This window comes from Lutra lutra, chromosome 7, assembly GCF_902655055.1.
Source record: "Lutra lutra chromosome 7, mLutLut1.2, whole genome shotgun sequence".
Taxonomy (NCBI): Eukaryota; Metazoa; Chordata; class Mammalia; order Carnivora; family Mustelidae; genus Lutra; species Lutra lutra.
In genome coordinates, this window is record NC_062284.1 from 107,928,719 (window position 1) to 107,943,122 (window position 14,404).

The 14,404-nt window shown below is 36.4% G+C and overlaps 1 protein-coding gene across 3 annotated transcripts in view; it reads left to right on the forward strand.

Moving 5' to 3' along the window:
- MNAT1 (MNAT1 component of CDK activating kinase) overlaps nucleotides 1-14,404 on the forward strand; it is a 221,264-nt gene that overhangs the window by 35,650 nt on the left and 171,210 nt on the right. The window lies entirely within an intron of this gene.

Genomic DNA, 14,404 nt, shown 5'->3' on the forward strand with positions numbered 1-14,404 from the left:
TACAGAATGATACTGTCTTTTGTCCTGGTCATTAAGTTTCTTCAGTTATTGAATATAACTGTAAAGGTTTTATGGGTTGCTTTTCCTTTTTTACATCTTACTTTTTGTAAATAGTAGCTTAGTTTAAAAGTGTTATTTAACCTTTAGTTGTATTTTTAGTATATGTAAATAAATGGCCAAATGGCTAATTGTGGGATCAAACCATCTAGATCTGTGAGTTGATAAATACCAATTCTGGTACTTTATATTTCATAGCATTTTTTCAAACATTCGTATTTTCCTTTTTTCCCCTATGTTTTATTCTGTTTTTCTTCTGTTTTTCCCTTTATGTAAATCATCTTCTTGCTTCTCACATAGCAAATTGCTGCTTCCAATTTGAGTCAGTGACGTGAAGTTTGTAGTGCATCAGCTGAAGACCATTATCTCTTTCTTTTGGAAATCTCATGCTTAATTCTCAGGAGAAATAATCCTGTAAAATTATTTGGTGTGATTACTGTACTTTCTGGGTAAGTCTCATCTTTATGAGAAAATTTTTAGTTCTTTACTCCAATACTTTGTAATGGATTATAGTTGGTTTCAAATAGATTATCAAGAAAGTGAATGTGGAAGGTATTTTAGTACATTCTCTGGTAAAATAGTTCTATGTTTTGATATTTCTTAAGTGGTTTTTCTATGAGTTTTTTATATGTTTCACTGAAAAATGTGGCTATCATTTGGCTAGAAATTTATATTGTGCACTGGAATTATATTATATATTATGTTATATATTTCTTAGAAAAATTAAAAAAAGAAAATGAAACATGTTTCTTCTAGCCCACTTTGTAGTTTGGCTTATCAACTGCTGTATAGAGATAGCTTATTCTCATGTATAGACTTCTTAAAGCCAAAAATAACCTGTAAATCGTCTAGTACAATTTCTTGCTTTTATTGGATGAGAGAACAGATTTTTCTTTTAAAGCTTTTCTGGCGCTGAAATTTTCAGATTGGCCTCTTTCTCAATTAAACTTATAAGTTAGTGATGTTAAAAATAATATGTAAAGAGTTGATTTATACAGTTCTCATTAGTGCTAATGAAATTTCTTACTGAGGTTCAAATGAGGTTCTTATTGTTATCTTTATCACTCATCTTTAATTGTTAATTTATGAATGAAATGGCTGTCGCTACATTGCTGGCTACTACTTCATATTTTAGTGAATGCAGCAGCTATAGCCTGTATCATTTTATTTTTTAATTTTTTAAAATAATAAAAAAAAGATTTTATTCATTTATTTGACCGACAGAGATCACAAGTAGGCAGAGAGGTAGGCAGAAAGAGGTGGAAGCAGGCTCCCTGCCGAGCAGAGAGCCTGATGCTGGGCTTGATCCCAGGACCCTGAGATCATGACCTGAGCCGAAGGCAGGCAGAGGCTTTAACCCATTGAGCCACTCAGGAGCCCCAGCCCATATGATTTTAAATGAATAAATAAAGAGGAATGGCTTATACTTTCCTAAAATGTGCATATATGTTAATTTCTTAGAATCATACTGTTATGCTGGAAGAGATCTTAGTATCTAGTTTATGTTCCTATCTTATAGATTAATAAACTAAGGTACAAAGTGGTGGAATGGTTTGTCTAATCTTCCATAACCATAAAGAATTTTGTGTGCTTTCTTCCACTGTGTTTTAGTAAAGTTAGTGACTTTAATGCTAACTGACTTCAACTTTCATTTGGTTAAATTCCAGTTTATAAATGTGTTATATCATCTACTTTCCTATTTAGTGTCACTTATCAAGCAGTGAAAACTCAGAATTCATGGTGAGTAGTAATTGAGCAGAATCATTTCTGTAAACCTATCATTATCTGTAATTTAGAATTACAATGACCAGGAAGCAGTGTTAGTGTAAGCATAGTTTAATACATCCGTATTAATCCACCTGGCAGAATATAACATTTTAACATACCTTTTAGATCCACAGTGATGGAAAAAATGATTAAATTGCTTATTGTCAAAACAAAGAACTGTTTTAGATATGGTCATTTAATAAGCTGTTTGGCTTCATGTAAACTAGTTTTGCTTAAGCTTCAGAGATATAGTCATATGGATTTATCTTTCAATGACAGTTGTTTACTGTCTGGGTTTATGTTTAATGCAGGTGCTGGTGACAATTTGAGATTCTTGACTCATTGCCCAGCATGGAAAATGATTGGTTTTGTTGTCTATACAAAGTACTGTCTTTTAATGTTCACTTTTTAATGCAGTTAAATCTGACTGAATTATTCTGTCTTTATAGTGTTATTAAAGTGTTATGGTAGTATTGTGATCTACCTGTTCAACTACTGTATATACGTAAAATGAAAAGTTTATACGTATGTGGTGTTTATTGCAGTAATGTGAAGTTCAAAAATAGAAAATAAACATCCGATTTATACCTTTATACACTTAAATTGTACAATACCATTATACCCCTCTTTTTCTGGAAGGTCTCTTTGTGTCAGTACATTCTTCCCTTTTTCTTTTCTTTCTTTCTTTCTTTTTTTTTTTTTTTTATAAAGATTTTATTTATTTGACAGACAGAGATCACAGGTAGCCAGAGAGGCAGGCAGAGAGAGAGGAGGAAGCAGGCTTCCTGCTGAGCAGAGAGCCTGATGCGGGGCTCGATCCCAGGACCCCAGGATCATGGCTTGAGCAGAAGGCAGAGGCTTTAACCCACTGAGCCACCCAGGGCTCCTGCCCTCTTTTTCTTGTTTATAATTTTATGTCTGCAGTAACAGTGACCAATTGCTAAGTAAGCCTCTCTTTTTTATTTATTAGATAGTGAAGCTCATTGTCTTTTTTTTTTTTTAAAGATTTTATTTATTTATTTGACAGACAGAGATCACAAGTAGGCAGAGAAGCAAGCAGGGAGAGGAGGAAGCAGGCTCCCTGCTGAGCAGAGAGCCTGATGCGGGGCTCAATCCCAGGACCCCAGGATCGTGACCTGAGCTGAAGGCAGAGGCTTTAACCCACTGAGCCACCCAGGCGCCCCTCATTGTCTTTTGATATTGTACTGCTTACTAACTGTCAGAGTCTCATAAATAGATAAAGCTTACCATAAACAGTTACAAGTTAATTGGTTATTTGGTTTTAGAACCTATACTTTAACCTCTCTTCTTTTATGTTGAATTAATGAATGGGAAGAGTACCTTAACTAAGGCATTAGAGTTAAATTGAAAGTAGGGAAGATTTGAGGAGTGCCTGGGTGGCTCAGTGGTTGAGTGTCTGCCTTCCGGGCAGGTCATGATCCCAGAGTCCAGGGATCGAGCCCTACATCTGGCTCCTTGCTCGACAGGGAGCTTGCTTCTTCCTTTCCCACTCCCCCTGCTTGTGTTCCCTCTCTCTCTGTCTTTCTCTCTCTCTGCCAAATAAAGTCTTAAAAAAAAAAAGTAGGGAAGATTTAAGACAGATTTAGGAGGTATATTAAAAGGATTTGGTGATATGTTGGCTATGAGGGTAGGAAGGAGTAGTCTAGGGGTGCCTGGGTGGCTCAGTTGCTTAAGCATCTGCCTTGGGCTTAGGCCATGATCCTGGATCCTGGGATTGAGCCAGGAGTAGGGACTCAATGGGAAGCCTGATTCTTCCTCTCCCTCTGCCACTCCTGCTGTTTGTGTTCTCTTGCTCTCTCGCTCTCTTTCAAATAAATAAATAAAATCTTAAAAAAAAAAAAGGAGTAGTCTAGGATAATTCTCACGTGTAGGATATTGATGATTAGGTGACAAATGGAATTTTGAAGATTCAGTGCATTTCTTTCTGGAACAAGACGGGGAACTAGATCAGTAAATAGGCAATAAATTAACAAATAGTAATAGCTGAAATAGTGGGTTTGGAAGCTAGGTTGGTTATGAAATATAGTGTAACTAGGAGTTAGCTGAAATTAGGAGAAAAAGGAAGTATCAAAGTATTGGAGGTCTGGGTGAGATCAAGGAGAGCAGTGTAGGTAATGAGGAGTTGAGAACTGATAATTCAGCTTATGGCCAGAGTTTATAATATTTTTAACTTAATTAATTAAAATTTTATTTATTGATTTGACACAGAGAGAGAGTACGTGCATGCAAGCGGGGAGCAGTAGGCAGAGGGAGAGGAAGAAGCAGGCTTCCTGCTGAGTAGGGAGCCCTACTCCTGGTTCGATCCTAGGACCCCAGGATCATGACCTGAGCTGAAGACAGATACTTAATGGACTGAGCCACCCAGGTGCTCCCAGAGTTTAGAATATAACTAAACAGGCAGATATTGCTAGAAAACTAGAGACAAGAAATCCAAACACCGGACAAAAAAGTTTAAGAGAGTAAAAAAATAGAGCTTCTTAAAATTACGGTAACTTTGGAAACCGGGGGCATAGGCAGAGTAGTTTATTGCTGAAGGCTTATATTTACAGTTAAACTGAACATGAAAATCTTGCCTCCTGTCCCACCTAAGACATACTGTGCTGTATTAAAAATTTTTAAACTTCATCATATGACTGGTTTTGGCAGAGGTTAGATATAATTTTCTTTTAAGTGTAAATACTTTTCTGCATCTATACAACTTAAACCTGCAATCTTAGAAATAATATATATTTCATGATCCATCCATATTTTATATATATATATTAAAACTTGACATACAAAAGTAGAAATATAATTTGAAAAAAAATTTTAAATGAGGGTCTTAACTTTCCAGTATTTATTTTTAGTGATGTTCTAAGATGAAGATTCAGTTAATGTAAAGGAATTCCATGTGTTAAATAATACAGACTACTCCCCCTCCCTTTTCTGGGTATCCATCTTGCTTTTCAAAATCTTTTTGAGAAGCTTTCAGATACAGGACAAACAAATTTACTGAGCACTTAATACCACTCATTAAATGACTATTTGGATTTCATTTTTGGGAGGTTTATTAACATAGTTTAATAATTTAATTATTAAAAACAAATGTATTGGGTAGATTCTTGTGAGAACTTAAAATATATTACAGTTGACATTTGAAACAAAAAAGAATAAGCATTTTTTAAGAAATAGGAAATGTTTTGAGATAATATGGAGAGAGTGTAGGGAATTACAGTTCAGTAATGAAAACTTATGTTTGTAGGTAAATCGAGTTTGAGAGTTTCTGTTTTAATAAGTTGTTAAGGTTTGGGTTCAGAGATCTGTTTCTTTTATAGTAAACATTTTTAATATAGGAACAGATCAGGGAAATGGTTTCCATATGCTTCTTGAGGTGTTAACAATGCACTTTTGGATTGGGAATGCAATATAAACCTAAACTACATTCTGGAAGGTGAGTGGAGGAACATTTCAATGGTAATATGTACAAGAAACCCTTGTGCTTTGTGGATTTGTGACTTAAGGTTTTGTGAGTTTCTGGTACATGAAAATTACTCCCCCAGAAAACTGGAGTCTAATACACCTTAACTCTGTCTGGCCAGGTTACAGACTTAGTCTGGCCCAGTATTTCTTTTTACTACAGTTCATCCCTTTGGAATCTTTCTTGGATACACTTACTTTTGAGAAAATTGAGGCCAGTTTTGGGGCATAATCTCAGGGGCATAAAATATATAAAACAATGAGGATGGCTAGGGGAAGCAAAAAAAAAAAAAAAAAATCCAAGGGTTAATTCATCTCTCAGACCCTTCTGGCATTTCTAATGATCTTGGAGGCAAGAACAGTTAAGTTTTTGAATTATGACTGACTTTATCCTGCTTGAGGTTGAGTATATAAGTATTATTACCTGTTTATTAAGAGCTCTAAAATATATCCACTTAAAAATAGAATGATTGTCCTTAATGGTATTTGTAATTTTGAAGAGTTGCATGTTTAATAATTTTCTTCTTGGTTGGCTTTTAAAAGTCTTGGTTAACTTAAAAAAAATTTTTTTTTTTTGATCTTTGTAAGTGATGTGATCCATAAAAACACAAGGAAAAATTCTAGTGGGTTTTAGAGTTATATCTCTTAACAGGATTTTTCTAATCTTTCTTTCAGGATAACAACAAAGTCTTTCAAATGAAGGTAGGACAAGAGAAGGATTAGAATAAGCTAGGAAGTTTTTAAAAATTACTGTCACTCCTACAGAAATGCTTACTGTGTCCTGGGCATAGTACTGAATGCTCTTTATTCATTATCTCATTTAATCTTTGTAATAAGTCTAATTGGTAGGTACTGTTAATATCCTCTTTTTATGGATGTGGGAATAAAGGCTTAGAGACTTTAAGTAACTTGCCTAAGCTAACAAAACCAGTAATGGCTCAGCCTGGATTCATCTAGGTCTAATTGGTGACAAATCTGCTTCTAAATCACCATGCTATAATTTACTTCCCACAAACCCCATTTGTCTTTCTCTTCTCTATCAGAATGGGGGTCAATGGTAATGCCATACATTTTCAAAAAGTTATCCTAGTACCCAAGACTCTAATGTTGAGTGTACATTAAAAAACCTTTTTTGCATATAAAAATATGTGTATAACATGTTTAGCTTAATAAGCAGTAACACCTGGGCACTTACCACCTAGATTAAGAAATAGGGTATTATTGGGGCACCTGGGTGGCTCAGTGGGTTAAGCCGCTGCCTTCGGCTCGGGTCATGATCTCAGGGTCCTGGGATCGAGCCCCGCATCGGGCTCTCTGCTCGGCAGGGAGCCTGCTTCCTCCTCTCTCTCTGCCTGCCTCTCTGCCTGCTTGTGATCTCTGTCTGTCAAATAAATAAATTAAAATCTTAAAAAAAAAAAAAAAAGAAATAGGGTATTATAAAAAAAAGAAGTAGGATATTGTTGATAACTTTGAAGACTTTGTCCTTTTAAAAATTATTTTATTTTTAAAAGATTTTTAATATTTAATCTTAAACATTAAAAAATAATTTTAATTAAGTATTTAATTTTTTATTATTTTATTATTTTTTCTAAGTGAGCCTTATGCCTTATATGGGGGTTGAACTCAAGACTCTGAGTTCAAGAGTTGAACGCTCTATGGAATGAGCCAGCCAGGAGTGCTAAGTTTTTATTTTTATTTATTTATTTATTTATTTTTTTAAAAGATTTTATTTATTTATTTGACAGAGAGAAATCACAAGTAAGCAGAGAGGCAGGCAGAGAGAGAGGAGGAAGCAGGCTCCCCGCTGAGCAGAAAGCCCGATGTGGGGCTCGAACCCAGGACCTGGGATCATGACCCGAGCCGAAGGCAGTGGCTTAACCCACTGAGCCACCCAGGCGCCCCTAAGTTTTTATTTTTAATTCTGATTGTAATAAACATACAGTGTTATGTTAGTTTCCAGTGTACAGTATTATAATTCAGCAATTCTGTACATTACTCAGTGTTCATCATGAGTATACTCTTTTTTTTTTTAAAGATTTTATTTATTTATTTGACAGAGATCACAAGTAGATGGAGAGGCAGGCAGAGGGAGAGAGAGAGGGAAGCAGGCTTCTTGCTGAGCAGAGAGCCCGATGTGGGACTCGATCCCAGGACCCTGAGATCATGACCTGAGCCGAAGGCAGCGGCTTAACCCACTGAGCCACCCAGGCGCCCCATGAGTATACTCTTTAATCGCAGTCACCAATTTTACCCATCTCCCCCATCATCTTCCTTCTGTTAACCATGTCCTTTCTTTGTCATATTTCCTCCTTCTCCCATAGAGATGTTTGCTACCCTGAATTTTGTGTTAATCATTCTTCCTTTTTTCTTTTCTTTATAGATTTGCTGCATATTGCTGGATTTCTAAGAGTATATTATTTAGTTTTGAATTTTATGGATCTTTAAGCAGTATATTATTTAGTTTTGAATTTTATGTAAGTGTATGTATTATATATATATGTGTTTTTTTTTAAGGTTTTTTTTTGTGGTAAAAAATAACATTAAATGTGCCACCTTTTCATTGTTAAGTGTCTAGCTTAGTGGTGTTAAGTATGTTCACATTGGTGTACCAGAGATTTCCAGAGTTTTTTCGTCTTGCAAAACTGGAACTCTTATTGACACTCATTCTCACTTCACCCCCCAGCCCTTATAGACACTTTCCTATTTTCTGTCTTTTTTATTTTGACTACTTTTGATACTTTATATAAGTGGAATCATATAGAATCTGTCCTATTGTGACAATCTTATTTCACTTAACATAATGCCCTCAAGGCTCACCTGTTTTTAAGGCTGAGTTCCCTTATATATACTACATTTTGTTTATCCATTCAATCATTGGTAGACATTAGGTTGTTTCCATATTTGGTTATTGTGACTCATACTACAATGAACGTGGTAGTCTGGTTATCTCTTTGAGATTTGGATTTCATTTCTTTTGGATATATATATTCAGAAGTGGGATTGCTACATCATCTGTTAATTTTTAATTTTTTGAGGAATCCCCATACTGCTTTCCATAGTGACTATACATTTTTATGTCCTACTAGCAGTGTACAAGGGTTACAGTTTATGTATCTGTTCTTTTTCAAGTTTGTTTATTTAGCATTATTTTTGAGTTGTAATTTTGAGATTCGTCCATGTTGATACATATTGTTATAATTTGCTCATTTCCAGTGCTGTACAGTGTTCCACTGCATGAATATGCTATATCTCATTTTATTTATTCCATTCTGTTAATGGAAATATGGGTTGTTTCCAAATTTATTTTTGCCGTAGGAAATACATTTCCATAACATTTTTGTACATGTCTGCTGTGTGCTCATGGTTAGGATTTCTCTAGGATATAAGTTGATTAGAATTATTAGGTCATAAGGCATGTGTATGTTTTATTTTACTAGGAAGTGCCAAACAATTCTCCATAGAAGTTGTACAGTCTACCCTCTTATCAGTAGTTTGAAAATCTGATTTTTATATCTTTAGCAGGTTTTGGAGGTAAAGAATGTGTCTGTAAAGAGACATATCTGATAGACAAGGTCAGGATAAGATCTTTTAGGATGGAGAGATCAGTTTCTAACAAGAATTGTGGCTATTTTATGGCACAAGTAGAGGACTTAGCCTTAGATAGGAATAGGGACAGTTTTTCAAAGAGCCTTTCTGAACAGATGGCTTTTGGTTTGAGACTTGAGTAATGAGAGGAGATAACCATAGGAAGATTGGGAAGAAGAGAGTTTTTGGTAGAGAACACAAGTGCAGTTGTCCTAAAACTTGAATTACTGTGGCATGTTGGAAGGGCAGGAAGAAGAAAGACAAAAGTAGATTGATAGGACTTGAAGCTGAAGAGTTAGGTAGGGGTCATGTTATGTAGGTCTTTCAAGCCTCTCGTAACTGAATTTTATGCCATTTAACGTGAGGTGCCATTGGATCATGAACAGGGAATGAATGAAATGAGCCAATTTCTAATTTAAAGAGAATATTCTGGCTGTTCTGTAGAGAATAAATTTGGGGAAAGAGGCAAGTGAGAGTTGGGTTGATTCAGGAGAGGAAGAAAGTCATAATGAGGGAGAAAAGAGAAAGTTGCAGAACTGAAGTATTTGAGTAGAGATTAAAAAGTGAGATGCAGAGCTCTAGTGGAGGGGAGAGGTTGGCTCTAGATAAGAGCAGGGATGCTTTTTTCATTTTAATATAAAGAAATACAGTTAATATGGTTAAAGAAGCAGATTGATGGAATTGGTGTTCAGAAATGAGATGAGTTTTGTCTGATTACATCCCATATTAATATAATATGAGGCTAGGTCACCAGCTATGATTGAGGTGAGAATAAGAAATGTTGGAAGTCTGAGGAGAGAAGAGAAAGTATGAAATCATTTTCTCAGAGATTGGGAAAATGAATATATTTGGAAAGTGTGGAAGGAATGTCTGGTGATGTAGAATGCTCATTTGAGATCTGTGGTGATAATTTTTTTTAAAGATTTTATTTGTTTATTTGACAGAGAGAGAGATCACAAATAGGCAGAAAGGCAGGCAGAGAGAGAGGGGGAAGCAGGCTCCCGCTGAGCAGAGAGCCTCATGCGGAGCTTGATCCCCAGACCCTGAGATCATGACCTGAGCTGAAGGCAGAGGCTTTAACCCACTGAGCCACCCAGGTGCCCCATGGTGATAATTTTTAAAGTGAATTCAGTCCATAAGGTTATGAGATGTTTTCTCCAGCAAAATTCAAAAGCTCAGATATAGGCATGGACTAGTGGATAGTTGGGTTCAATCACAGAGAGTGGAGAGAGTCACATGTGAGTTTAGTGTATTTGCAAAGGATTGGTTATAATGCTAGATCCTGGAATGTAAGTTTATATAGGTTTGAACCTTGAAGGGGGTGGGGTGATGAATGGAAGAGTAGTAGGGCCAGTGGATGGGAAGTCTTCTTGGGGTCAAGGGATAGAGTGATGGTACTTAATACAAGTCATCCGAAAGGAGTGGAAGAAGTGTTGGGAGAGTGGATGCTAGAAATAAAGAATTCAGAGATATGTCTATTGATAATGACAAGATTGAGGGTTGAAGGTATGAGGTTGGGTGACATAAGTGGGATGGAACAAGAGATCATTGAGGTTAAAGAAGTCAAGGAATTAGGTGCCTATAATAATGGCTGGCTCATTTATGAGGATGTTCAAGTTGCCAAAAATGATGATAGGAATGGTGGTTAACAGGAAGATCATAAGCCAGATATAGAAAACTATATTTGGGAGAAAGAGGAGTTGATACTGTTAGGGGAGTCTGTAAGTGAGGGTCAAGATGGTGCGATTCACAAGTAGTATGGCACTGGTTGAAGTGTGTGGACAATATGAATACATATTGGGACTACTGTGGATCTTATTCACCATTCTGTGGAGGACATGAGAATAGAGTGAGTGATCATGACAGGAAAAAAATGTATACTGCATTTGAGATAGTTTAAGGGATTGCATAGTGCTTAAAAAAATTAATTTGGGTAATTAAGTGTGTGTGCGCTTATTTAGCTTTGGGAATTTACTTTTTAGGTAAGATATGTGTTTATTCTCTATATAATCCCATTCTGACACTAATGCATATAAGATTATGTTTTTGGTGGTAGGTATGCCAATTGGTTAGAGATACTTTTTGTTTATGTAATTTTTTTGGTGGAGTCCAGATGATCCAAATGAAAATATTTGATTTAATGTCATGTGTTTTCTGTATACTTTTATTATTTATCTATTTATTTTTAAAAGATTTTATTTGAGAGAGCGAGCACAAGTAGGGGGAGTGGCAGAAGGAAGGGGAGAAGCAGACTCCCCGCTGAGCAGGGAGCCAGGTGCAGGGCTCGATCTCAGGACCCCAGGATCATGACCTGAGATGAAGGCAGACACTTAAGTGAGCCACCCAGGTTCCCTTTCTCCATACAAATGGTTAGATGGTTGTGCCTAGTCTGCTGAGTTTAGTGGGCTTGGTGTGGGACTATACCAAAGAAATCTGAGAGTTCATTTTTTGGCAGTAGTCCAAGGATCGCACATAGGCCTCAAGGTCTTTTCTGAACGTAAACTCATGGTACTGGGTCTGTTTTGATTTGGTTATAGGGTCCTTATTCATTTTTCAGCCCATTTTCTGCTTTATTCTCATTCTGCCCAGACACTTTCAGTGATTTATATTTGACTGCAAATCTTTTTTTTTTTTGAAGATGTATTTATTTGAGAGAGAGAGCGAGAGAGCACATGTTTGAGCCAGCACATAGAGGGGGAAGGGCAGAGGAAGAGATAGAGAAAATCTCAAGTAGACTCCCCTGAGTGTGGAGCCTGACTTTGGGCTTGATCTCACAACCTTGAGATCTTAATCTGAGCCCAAGGCAGACGCTTAACTGAGCCACCCAGGTGCCCCTCCATTAGTCTTTATACCATACCTCTTGTCTGGTTATTTTGGATCCTTGGGTTCAGAGGACAACAGGGAAGAAAAGGAGTCATCATTCTGGCAAGAGTAATTGATTGTGATCATCATCATAATGAGTGTAGGGTAGAATATGTATGGCATTCAAGGGATTCACTGGGGTGTCTCTTGGTGTTCCCAATTCCATTATTATAGTTAATGTGTAAGTACAGCAGACACAACTTAAACAGAGAATAGTAAATAGGGGTTCAGATCCCTTAAGAGTAAGGTCCTGGGTCATCTTGATCAGCAGAGGTGCTGTTGGTCAGTGAGGGGAAATTAGAGTGGGATGATGAAGATCAGTTTTGGCCAGGAAATCAATGGCAGCATTGGGGCTGCAATTTGTCCCTTTCTCTAGGAAGTTTCTCATGGAAATAAAATAAATAGAATCCTAAAGAGCTGTTTCCAGCTAGGGAACTTATCTAAGAAGCAAGTGCATTTGTATGGTATAATTTGCCTGTTCATATAATCCATCCATTTTTCTGTAGCATTTTTTGTGTTATTGATTTATGGAACCTCTTCATATAGTCTGAATATTATCTTTAATCTGTGATGAAAAAAGTAACTTCCTCAGCTGTGGTGAGTCTTTTAGTAGTATTGTGTCTTTCTCCCCATAACAGAGGTTTTTAATTTTGATAAAATGAAATTTATTGGTCTCCTTTGTAAAAGTTTTTTAGCCACTTTTAGGGAATTCTGCTCTGATGTCATAATATTCTCTTGAAAGTGAGTTTTCACTTTCATGTTTAGATTATTTATTCGTACAGAATTTCTTTCTGTGTACAGTGTAAGAGAGAGGGATCTAGTCCCCCACCCCTTTCATCTAGCAAGTCAGTGGTGTCCCAACAATTTATTGAGTTGTCATTCCTTTCTACATTGATTTGTAATACTATTCTTTCCTATGCAGATTCCCAGGTATACACGGAATTTTTGGGGGTGGGGAGGGCATCCTCTCTGTTTCTTTAACTAAAGTATATTTGATTCTTGAAGTGTGCTGGTATATTATTGGTACATGAATCTGTAGACATCTTTTTGGGAAATCAATTTTACCTAAAGAATATGAAAAAAATTTTGAGTAATTAAATTACGAGTAATCATTTAAGGTTTTTTTTTTTCAATGAAAATAAATAGGATTATATTATGGGGACAAATTGAACATTTCTAAATTTTTAAGACAAAATATGTAATTTGAAGAAATGTTGACTTAGTGGGAGACCATTTGAGACTCTGTCTCCAGTCTTCCAGGATATACATTTTTCTCTGCCATTTGAGAGTACTTTGGTGGGAAAGGGTAAGAGCCTGCCTTGCATGCTTACATGAACTCTTTTTTTTTTCCTCCTTAAAGTGTTCTCTTTATTGACCTGTGTTTAAATTGTGAGTATTGATACCTTTGTTTTTGCTGTGGTTTCTGCCTGGAATGTCATCCTTCTTTTGTACTTCAAAGCCATCGGATTTTTCAATTCTTGTGTCTTTTCAGCCTGTTTCCTGAGTCCTTTCCCCTTGGTAAACTGTGATACTGGCTTTTGGTCCTTATTGGTCGTTCCTTGCATTAAGTACTAGTTTTAATAGCTAATATATATTGAGAGTGTACTATGCCTGGTATAGTTCTAACATTTTTATCTGCATTAATGGGTATAAATCTTACTAGCTCTGTGAGTCTGGATCATCCATCCCCCTCCCCATCAATCCCAGTCCCTGGAAGGTATTATTTTTCTTTTTCACAAGGAAATTGAGGCACAGTGAGGGTTAATAATTTGTCTAGGGTTGCAGGCCTAGCAAATGACTAAAGAAAAGGAGGCAGAATAGCTCCCAGAATCTGTGTACTTAACCGTGCCTTCCTTCTCAGTTACACAATAATTAATTGTTCAAGGAGTGAATCTGTTATTTTTACACTCAGACACAAATTTGTACTATTGTATTATGGGCGTGTCCTCTTGCCCTACTACCTAATATATACCTGAAGATAGTGATCAAATCTTACACTTCTTTATATTGTGACTTTATGTTTTAGGTAGAACCACTGCATATAATAACTGCCCAGTACGTTTGTAGATACGGGTCTGGTAGTGAATTCAGTTTGACCCTTAGACTTGGCATAGAGTAACATAAACCTTGTCAAATTGATCTAAGAGTTTTCATGTTAAGTAGTATCTGATGGTTTGTATATTCTAGTGCCACTGATAGCACTGTGAGATATCCTGGTTTGGGCGTGGTGGGGCTTAGCTAGATCTGGAGCATTTCATTAGTAGAAAGATAAGCTTAGGAATTAGGTGAGACATATTTCTGGCCTGCTCTTAAATTATGACCTTTTGAAAAAAGATCTATTTATTTATTTGGGAGAGAGAGCGAGAGAGGTTCATGAGCCAGTGAGTGAGTGAGTGAGAGGGCCGAGGGGTAGAGGAAGAGGGAAAGAATCCTCAAGTGCACTATGCTGACTGAGGAACCTGATACAGGGCTGGATCCCAAGACCCTGAGATCATGACCTGGGTCAAACTCAAGAGGCACCCAAGTGCCTAAAATTATAACCTTTGACAAGTCATTTGTTTTACCGCCTATAGAAATGGGAAAATCTAGTTTAGCCTTTATTTTTGAATCATGGTCTTTGTATAGACTTTTAAGCTTTCTGGAAGAAAAGTTGTGT